At 38.7% G+C, this 10,629-nt stretch overlaps 1 long non-coding RNA gene across 1 annotated transcript in view; it reads left to right on the top strand.

The window, feature by feature from the left end:
- The first annotated feature begins 439 nt into the window (after positions 1 to 439).
- The window catches only part of LOC126954488 (uncharacterized), a 124,716-nt gene continuing 114,526 nt past the window's right edge, over positions 440 to 10,629 (top strand). The window contains exon 1 of the long non-coding RNA XR_007725613.1: positions 440 to 674. This is a non-coding gene — a long non-coding RNA (uncharacterized LOC126954488). The remainder of the gene's footprint in view (positions 675 to 10,629) is intronic.

Below are 10,629 nucleotides of genomic sequence, written 5' to 3'. Positions count from 1 at the left end.
ATACTCCTTCTGGAGTTCAAATTTTTGGCAGCACTTAGGATGGGAATGGTGGCTGTGATACTGGATAGCTACTGAACAAGAAATAACATCACTTAGAGTTTGGAGCCCAGTGCTAGTTTGTGCCAAATTCTTCGTCTTCATAAATATTTATGAGTGATTTCTGCCATCTCGTTAGAATGTAATTCAAAGACAACAGGTGCAAGCAATGATTGCTCAAGCTAGGCCAACTAACTTTGTTACTGTGTTCCAAGTTCTACTTTTAGAAGGATCTGTAGAGAGTTGTCTCTGTGACATTTTTGGTTTATTGATTTCATTTGAAAGATGTTGGTTGGGCACTTCTAAATTTCAGTGACTTGCTTCCAGTGAGCTGTAGTCTAGTTTGAAAAACAAATGCTAAAGGAAAAATTATACAAATAATCCTTCAGTTACATTTGGGAAGAAATATAGAGTGAACTGTGAGTCTGCCTCATGCAGACTGTTAAAGAAGGTGTACTGGGACTTGCAGAATGAGTTGGAGTTCAGTAGGCCAAGTGGAGCTGTAAAGGAATGGAGGGAGAGCACTCCGGAGAGACTGAGATGCTTGGGTTAGGGCCTTGAGGCAGAATGGCACTTGCTCCTCCTGAAAGCAGAAAGAAGACAAGAGTGTCTGGGGAACAGTGAGTCAAGGACGGAAGGTGAGACTATCAAAATAATCAGAAATGAGATCTTAAAAAGTTTTGTAAGTCATGTTAAACAATCATATATTCATCTAAGGGATTGGATGAATATCTATTAATGGCTTACTGTTATCTATTAAATATCTATTAAGAGTTACCAAATATCTATTCATGGCTTACTGTTACTGTGTGCCAAGCACTGTTCTAGGTCCTGGAAATATGGCAGTGGTTGAAAGAAAAAAAAAAAAAAAAGAACACTTTTGCACTTAAATGACATTAGGGAGACAGGAAATATGTAAGTGAGTAAATATATGGTGGGTCAATAAGGGTTATGGAGAAAAATAAAATAATGAAGATACAAAATTGAAAACACGGCTGGGCGCGGTGGCTCATGTCTGTAATCCCAGCACTCTGGGAGGCCGAGGTGGGCAGATCATGAGGTCAGGAGATCGAGACCATCCTGACTAATATGGTGAAACCCTGTCTCTACTAAAACTACAATAATTAGCTAGGCATGGTGACACACGCCTGTAGTCCCAGCTACTTGGGAGGTTGAAGCAAGAGAATCGCTTGAACCCAGGACAGGAGGCAGAGGTTGCAGTGAGCGGAGATGGTGCCGCTGCACTCCAGCGTGGGTGACAGAGAGACACTCCGTGTAAAAGGAAAAAAAAATGCAAACACAGGGGTCCTATTTTACTAGGATGCTCAGAGGAAACTCTATTATAAAGAGACACATAGGTAGATAATTGAAGAATGTGAAAACTGAGTAATGTAGATATCTTGGAAAATGATGATTAATTAAACAGGAGTTTTCAGTCTGGCCTCCCTCCTAGAATTCAGTTAGCCTATGAACTTGATTTGGAAAAAAATATTAAAACATTCCTCCCAATAACCTGTATGTGAAATTCAGTGTTCCCTTCAATTTTGGATTGTATCAGTAATCCACGAGAGTCCTAGCAGCAGCTGTAATGTTGCTCAATTTACAGATATCGTATTTTGTATAACAGTGTTAAGATATCCTGAAATATTTAGTCTCATCTCTATTTTGGCGTTATCATTATTCTCAGATGTGCTGCTAGATCTCATTTTGATGAATTAATTAAAAAGCATATATGTTACTATAAAAATTGCTTTAAAATATTTTTAATACTTTTGTTTCAATATAATTGATTACATTTGTAATTCTGTGAATTTTGTATGCATTATGAAACATCATTCTGAGAAACCTCTATCTGCTTTACTCAACCCTCCTTCCAGGAAGGGTCCACGATGCAGAAAATGTGAAGAGTCTCCATGTTAGAGAGAATAAGGAGAAAAGCCCTGATATAAAAGTGTTCTTGATATGTTCAAGAGACAGCTCCGAGAACAGTGAGGAGGAAGCAGAGGGGTGGGTGGGAGTGGTGAGAAAAGAGAGCAGGAGGTAGAAGGCAGATCAGTTGATCATGGCAGGGCTTTGCACCTGCACAGTGAGAGGTTATTAAGGGTTTAAAGTTAGGGAGCCAAATTAAGAACATTCAGAAAGCCTAGTGATAAAGAGAAATATTAAAAACTAATTAATACCAATAACATTTTACCTAACTGAGCTAATCGCCTTGCTCCCTATGAGAGCTATGAAAATACATTGCTTTCCTCCAAAGCACTTTGCTTGTTAAATCAAATGTTTCAGGGTCAAGGCTGTGCTGTACTTTCTCAGTTGAAAATTAAACCTTGTGAATTAGAATATTATCTAGAAACAATTTCCTTCTCTGCTTTCAATTTTCTACATGCTGAGCTTTCTAAATTTGCATTTGCTTTTTTAAAAAATCCAATAAAGTCACATCCTTTTATCTTAATTTATTTTATATTTGCAATATCAAAGTTTTCAAGTGTAAGACTTGAAGTTAAATGGCAGCATTTACTGTCTTACATACTAGGACAGAAAGCACACGTGTTTTTATCAGCTCTGCCACTGTGTGATTTTTAACACTGCATTTGTCCAGCCAGACCTGACTGTACTTCTCAGTGTTGCTCTGTGACATCTCATCCTCCTGCTCACATTCCAGTTGAGCTGCTCATTACCCTCAGAGTGGATTCCAATGGATGTTTCTTTCTTGTGACATGTGAAAAATCATTTTCATTACTATTACACAAGCCTTTCTAGGTTACCTCTTCAGGTTTACTTACCAACTTATTTTCTCCCTCCAGTCAAGAAGAGCCTGGTTTTAACTGCTTTTTAAAAAAATTAGTAAATCCGGTGTTATTTCCATTATTGTCCCAATAGAAAATTTATTCTCTTAGACTTTTCATAGATTCAAATTTCAATATATTTTTTAAAATCATAATTTATACTTTTTCTTTCCATGATGTGTTTGATTTGTTTATCTTCCTCAATTTACTTTCTTGATACATTATTTTCTTTTTTTCTTTCTTTCTTTCTTTTTTTTTACATAAGAAAGTGGCAGTCTTTTATTGCAAATATGTGCACACTCTCGGGCGAGGTTCTCTGGTCCTCAGGCGTGGGGGGCCAGGGAAGTTGCACTGGCGCTCTCGGGTGAGGTTCTCTGGCCCACAAAAATGGGGGTCGAAGAAGTCACCCCGGCTCCTGCCGGCAGTGGACTTTTATGCATTGGTACTGGAAGGGGGAGGGCAGGGGGCGGGATAAGGGCATGATAGGGGCGTCTCCATAGGCATGGCCGAGTAAGTTTCGATCTCTTCGGATTGACGTCCTGCGGCACCTGCTCAGTTGATCTGCATGTTCCCGTGCGCGGGTAAATTGGTGATGAAGAACCCAGAAGCAACAGGGGCGGTGCCTTCTTGTTTACCTTCCTCCATCTTGTCCCTTCTCCCTCACCCAAACAGTCCAACCTCTTATTGATTATAAGAATTTGGGGCACCGTTGCCTGTCTGGCTGCTTCCTGCTGTTATGGGGCGTAGTTAGGGTCTGAGGTTGGCAGTTGGGTGTAGGGATGCAGGAGCATTTGATTGAAAGTGACTCGGGTGATTTCTTGGACCCTGGCTGGGAGAAATTTTATTAAAATGGGAGCAAAACATAAGGCAAGGCAGAGGATTAGTATGGGAATTAGGAATGGGAGCATCTGCTGTACTACAGGCAGAAGCCATACCGGTGGTCTGGGGGTGAAGGGGGCATTAAATTGTTGAAGCTCCTTTTTGATCTTGTTTAATGTTTGGACGTTGGTGTCAACCAGGCCTGATTCATTTACGTAGCAGCAACACTCCTCTCCTAGGAAGAGGCATGTTCCTCCTTTTTCAGCAGTAGGAAGATCTAATGCCCATCTATTTTGTGCTGCTACCTGGGCCACTGAGGTGATTTGACGTTGTAAAGAGGCTAAGCTTTCAGCTAAAGCCTCTATGGCTGCCTGGACCTGAGTGGAGAGGGTCTGTGTGGATTGAATCGAGTGGGTGAGGGCCCCTGTTCCAAGTCCTGAGGCTACTAGGGACGATGCTAGGGAACCCCTGATAATTAAAGGAAGAAAAACGGCCTGCTTTTGGATGTTATTGCTGGGACTGAGCTAGGAAGCTAGTTCAGACAATTCTCCTTTGCTACATAGGGTTAAGCTAGGCACTAAAGATACCGGAACACAAAGGGATTGGGTGATGGAGGTATGGTTAAGAGTTTTAGATAGAGTTTGGTTACACCAAAAGTAGCCTCCAATGGGGGCCGTCTGGGTCTTGCTGGGAGCTTGAGTGCAATTACACCATGAAGAGTTTGGAGTAGAGTAGCAAAAGGGAATCTCTGTCTCACTCTGTCTCTCTTCATCTGTCACTCCCCATCTCTGTCTCTGTCTCTCCCCATCTCTGTCTATGTCTCTCTCCATCTCTGTCTCGGTCCATCTCTGTATCTCTTCATCTCTGTCTCTCCCCATCTCTGTCTCTGTCTCTCTCCACCTCTGTCTCTCTCCATCTCTGTCTCCATCTCCTCTTCATCTCTGTCTCTCCCCATCTCTGTCTCTGTCTCTCTCCACCTCTGTCTCTCTCCATCTCTGTCTTTCTCCATCTCTATCTCTTCATCTCTGTCTCTGTCTGTATCTCTCTGTCTCCATCTCCATCTCCAACTCCCTTTTCTTAGCTGGTATTTATAGAACTGTTAACTCAATGACATTTTTTTCTAGGATAAAGAAATAACTTTTAAGCACAGAGAGAAATGAAAGAGTATAATGATTTGCAAAGAGACATTACTCAGATTTGCTCTTGGCAGTGAAGAATTTTGAATGGGCTTCTTAAAATTGAAGCAGCAGCTTGGGGAACACAAACTTGGCCATAATAATGATTGTTTTTGTTCATTCACTTATCAAATATTGAATGAGGCTTTACTATATATTAGACATTGTGACAGATATTGTGGGACACAGAGATGACCATGCTTGGCATGATTTCTTACCTTCATGGTACTTGCAGTAAAAAGAAAAAGGTAAGCATTAAGAGAAATTACAATATGCTCAATTATTATAGGTTTAAAAACTTTTTCAAGCCCTAAAAAGCTTGGCGGAAATGCATGTAAGGAAATCCGCATGACTTCTCTAAGGAGATGATGTTTACAGTGACCCCTGAAGAATGCATGCTGGTAACCTAGGTGATGGAGCGGGGAGCATTTTGGGCACATGAATTGGCATTTTTATGCATTCTGACTAAAGCTGAGAGACTGCAGGGGGCAGTGTTTGGAAATGAGATTGAAGCATTAGGCAAAGCCAGATCACGGAGGCAGTTGTAGGCCCTATTAAGCATTTTGGATCATGTTTCCATGGGAAGTGGGAAGAAAATAAATAATTTATAGCATAAATTTGAAGTTTACGTCTTGTGTTTTATAAAAGCAATGTTTTGAAAATATGTAACCCTGACATATTTTTGAAGGAAATAATTTCAGTGGTAGCTTTTAAATGAGAAAAGAATGAATTGCACTTACTTAGGCAATATAAGGGAAGCATAAACAATAGAACTCAGTAATAGATTGTGTGTGAGGTAAGGACAAGAAAGGAAATAAGGATGGCTTAGAATATTGGACTAAACACTTATATGGGTAATAGTGCTTAGTACTGAGCATGTATACGCTGGAGGAAAGCAGTTTTATGGGGAAAAAGAGAATTATGCTCTTAGTTTGAGTCGTGTTGAGCTTGAGATGTTGGTGAGAAACTCAAATGTAGATCTCAAGTGGTCATTTAGATTTATGAACCCAAAGCTGACTTGTCTGGATTTCAGACAACAAGGAAACATAGAACATAGAGACAGTGAATGAATAAAGCCATAGCTTTGAAGACAGTGAGCCCGGGAAAGGGCCCAGAAAATAGTTATGGGCATTTAACATTCAAAGTTGGTGAATCTGTGGATGGATGAAAACTGTTCATGTTTTATCAGGTTCAGTTGAATCTGGTTTCTTACACAGGATCAGATATAGGCAGGGCCATGTGACTTTGCTCTGCATTAAGGCTAAACAGAGTATTGTCAGAGTGTTTCAAGTTCTTGAACTGTCCAGTAACCACATGTCTGGGGTGCAAACCTCAGAGGGCTGGAGGCCCATGTGAGCCACATGAGAGTGCTAGTTCCTGGAGATTCAGGTCTGTCCGCATAAGACCCAGATGGGGATGGCTCGTGAAAAATACTGGAAAAGTTTACCTCGTTATTGAATCTTTTCTCCCTATTGGATGACTGATTTGAGGAGGCCTTCTCTAAGTTGTCTAAGTCTCTAATGCAGAAAAAAAAAATGTGGTATGGAAAGTAGAAGAACAAACTCACTGTCCTTTCTGCTGTACCACAATGCATATTAAACTCTGGCTGGCGGCCGGGCATGGTGGCTCACGCCTGTAATCCTAGCACTTTGAGAGGCTGAGGCAGGTGGATCATGAGGTCAGGAGATCGAGATCATCCTGGCTAACATGGTGAAAATCCATCTCTAGTGAAAATACAATAAATTAGCCAGGTGTGGTGCCACACACCTGTAATCCCAGCTACTCGGGAGACTGAGGCAGGAGAATCGCTTGAACCCAGGAGGCACAGGTTTCAGTGAGCCAAGATCGTACCACTGCACTCCAGCCTGGGTGACAGAGAGACTCTGTCTCGAAAAATCAAACATGCAAGCAAACAAACAAACAAAAAATAAATTCTGGTTTGCTTTGATGTCCAGAACAACAGAAGAACCAAAGTCAACCAATGTACTACCAGCTTCATGTGCTGAAATAAGCAAAATTGCCTGATCAATCTTTCTTCCCCTTAACCTGTGAAACTCAATCGAGGGCTTAACATTTAAATAGAAATTCAATTTTAATAAGATTGTACCTCTTTGATACTTATTTATAATTTCTGTGTTTCTTCTGTTTTTTAAGGTATTCTTAAAGCATTAAAGTTTGGCTGAAGGGAGAGATATATGAAATATTCTAAATACCAACCAACTTAAAATCCACTAATACTTATAACTCACTTCTAAAGAATGAACAAAAGGCTTGCATGGTGGCTCACACCTGTAATCCTAGCACTTTGGGAGGCCAAAGAAGGTGGTTCACTTGAGGCCAGGAGTTCAAAGCCAGCCTGGCCAACATGGTGAAACCCTGTCTCTACTAAAAATACACAAATTAGCTGGGTGTGGTGGCATGCACTTGTAATCCCAGCTACTCTGGAGGCTGAGTCAGGAGAATTGCTTGAACCTGGGAAGCAGAGGCTTCAGTGAGCAGAGATCACACCACTACACTCCAGCCTGGGTGACAGGGCGAGATACGGTCTCAAAAAAAAAAAAAAAAAAAAAAAAAGAATGAACAAAAAACACTGCCAAAAATTGATGAATTAATCTGGGATAGATACTGGAGGCTTTTAGTAGACATTGAGGGAAACTACATATTAGTAAAGTTTGTGGGGTTGAAAGGGTATTGGCTGTTTGGTATGCAAATGCAAATGGTTGCATAATCAAATTCATGACCATTTAATGTTAAATTATTAGGGAAAATAAAGAGTTGATAAGGGAAAGAATAATAATGACAAATTAATTATATCTCAGCTCCTTTCTTAGAATTCAGTAGTTGATTATCTTCCTGGGCACATACAAATTTTTTTTTTCCTGTGACTTTCATGGACTTGTATTAATAATATCTAGGTAAAATATTTCATATACATTAGAATATAACATTGCCATAATTTCAATTTATTTGAACTATTTAGATGAGTAAGAGGAAAGATAACTGGAATTAAGTGTACTCCATGACCAACTAAGAAGTATCTATAAATTAACTTATTCAAGCATTTCACATTTTCTTATTGAGCGTCTACCACTTGCCATGGCCTGCTCTCTCCTCATGCTTGGGATGCCACCGTGAACAAAACAAAGTCTCTGCTCACGTGGCCTTACATTCCTTTGAGGAGAAATTGTTAATAAATAAACACAGGACAAACAAGTAAATGTATAGAGTGTATCAGTGATGCTAAGGGCTATGAAAAACATAAAGTGGGGAAGGCCCTAGAGATAGGGTAGTGTGGGCGATTTGATAGTCATCAAAAGTTACATTTGAGCAGAAGCCTCATTAAAGGAGAGAGGGAGACTTGCCAGTCTTGGGGGAGAGCATTCTAGGGAGAACATCAAGAGCAAAGCATCTAAGGCAGAAACATGCTTTGTTTAAGATGAGCAAGGCAAAGTGCCCTTCATATGCCCTTGGTCAATTTTTGTTTTCTTAACACTGACCTGTCCTTAAGCAAACGCTTAGAGGAAAAAATGAATTATTTAAGTAATGAAATAAATTCATTTTTATAGACTTAGATATGATAGATTGAATATGTAATAGGTGAGTATGAGAGTGTGTTTCTTTTTCAAATTATGCAATCTGTTTATGCTTTTCGGTATAATGTTCCATTGAATGTTGGTTCAACACTCAGTAATCATCATGATAAAAAATGTGTCTCTATTTCTGTGGTTCTCTTTAGAGTGATTTATTCTCAGAGCTGCTCTGCAAAATGAAACACATTCTTTAATCCATGTAAGTACAGAACAATGAAGTTCTATACACCTTCAATACAGTTTGTGTCTGAATTTTTCAGTCCACAGAGCCTGCAGAATGTATTGGGCTATGGAATGGTGGACTTACTACTGATACCAAACTGTTTGGAACTGGAGATTTTTCTCACAGCTGTGGCTAGGTATCTGGTTAGTGGTTTTAAGATCTGATCAGTCCCAATTCCTGAAACAGTTTCTTGCTTTACTGCCTTCCCCTGCCTGCCTCCATCACATGAAAAGAAGTACGACTTTCTCTTCCTGTTAGTCTAGCTGCTTAAAAATAACACATTCCAGCAAGGAGGGAGGGAGATTACAAGCAACAGGACATGTGAGACTTGCCAAAGGGCCAGCATTTCCTGGCTTACAATTGCAGGAAAGGCTTTGCTCCGTTATCAATGGGACCTGGATGCTTTGATAGGCAATTGTTTTAAAAGCTGAACAACATTTGCAGTTGAAATATTGTGTGTGTGATACAAGGCTTGTGTGGAGGAAATATAGCACCAGATGGATCAGACAATAGTCTTGTCTGATGTTTTGTTCTTTTACTGGTAATAAAATTAAAAACTCAAGAAATGGCCATATACAACTTTGCTTTTAATAAAGTCTCCGTTGTTTTAGAAAAGAATGGTGTAACTGTCATGAACAATACAGATTTCCTTTTCAATAACTGTTGATTTTAAAATGTACTGAGTTAAAATAGAAATTGACCAGAAACAATAGAATGGCTGTGACACTATGATCATTTTGGGTAAGGACATTCCTTATGAAGCACATTGAATCCATCATCTCCAGCGAGATTAGGAAAAAAGATTGACTACTTAGAAATATACTCTCCCTTTAAATAGAATAGAACCATGGCATCCAAACAATTCCTGCTATTTAAAGAATATCTTGACTAAGAGTGTTTTGTTCTTGATTCTGGCTCCTAGAGAAGGTATATAAATAAATAAATATATATGTGATATTTATATTATGTAGGTAGTCATATATAGAGTATGTAAATTATTAAATATTATTTTTATTGAATATATATATATACCTATATATACCTATATGTTCTCCCTTACCCATAAAATTCATTAGTTGTGAGGCTCTTTCTGGTGTGTGGATCAGGAAAATAAACTGTATGGTATATAGTAGGTGCTAAATAAGTATCCATGGCTTCCACCTCCTCTCCATTGTTGTTGATTATACTGAGAATTCTGATACTGAAAATGCTTCATGAATTAGTATATATAATGTATACTAGCAGAAAGTGACATTATGATATCCCAAAATAAAGCAAATCATCCTGTAGAAGCTAGTGTTTGAGAAAGTCTGTCTATATTTTTTGTTTTGGAAATTTGGTCTGGTATATGTATAAATCTCCTTTTGCCCAAATCTTTCAGAACATCCGGAATTCTGAAGATCCTACTTAAGTAGCAAAACTTCACATTTATAATATGCTTAAGTAAATGTATAGAAAATCACTCTATAGTCCTGCCATAATTCTTCTTTGACATAACCTGGAGCCCTTAGAGGTTAAAGGTGGTGGGTAGAATTATGAGGGTAGTTGAAAGAACCTTATTTCCAGGGAGAAACATATTATCTGACATAAAAAAGAAGAAAAAATATTTTATAATCAAGTTGAAGAAGTTAAAATTAAAAAGAGAATCAAGCAGAGTATTTAAAAATTTGACAATATTTATAAAATAGAATTAAGTTCAGACTTAATATTTACTTTTATTTTCATACTGACTCCTGATGGAACTTAAAAACAGCTGGCTTTGTTGATCTAATGGTTCCATGTAAGGCTACATAGGCAGAGTCAGAATCATTAAAGTTCCATTCTCATCAGATTTATGCTTGAGAAAACAGTATTCTCTTATAGTAATTTATTATAGACACTTCTTTGTTTGGCTTAGATATATTATTAAAACGACAGAAAAGGATGAAATGAAATAGTATAGCAATTACACAGTTTAAAACTTTTCATTAATAGAGAAGGATTCCACTGCATCTTTCATT

Source organism: Macaca thibetana, chromosome 5 (assembly GCF_024542745.1).
Source record: "Macaca thibetana thibetana isolate TM-01 chromosome 5, ASM2454274v1, whole genome shotgun sequence".
Lineage (NCBI taxonomy): Eukaryota > Metazoa > Chordata > Mammalia > Primates > Cercopithecidae > Macaca > Macaca thibetana.
Note: the sequence above shows the minus strand (reverse complement) of the source record. Positions and strands in the feature narration are given on the sequence as shown.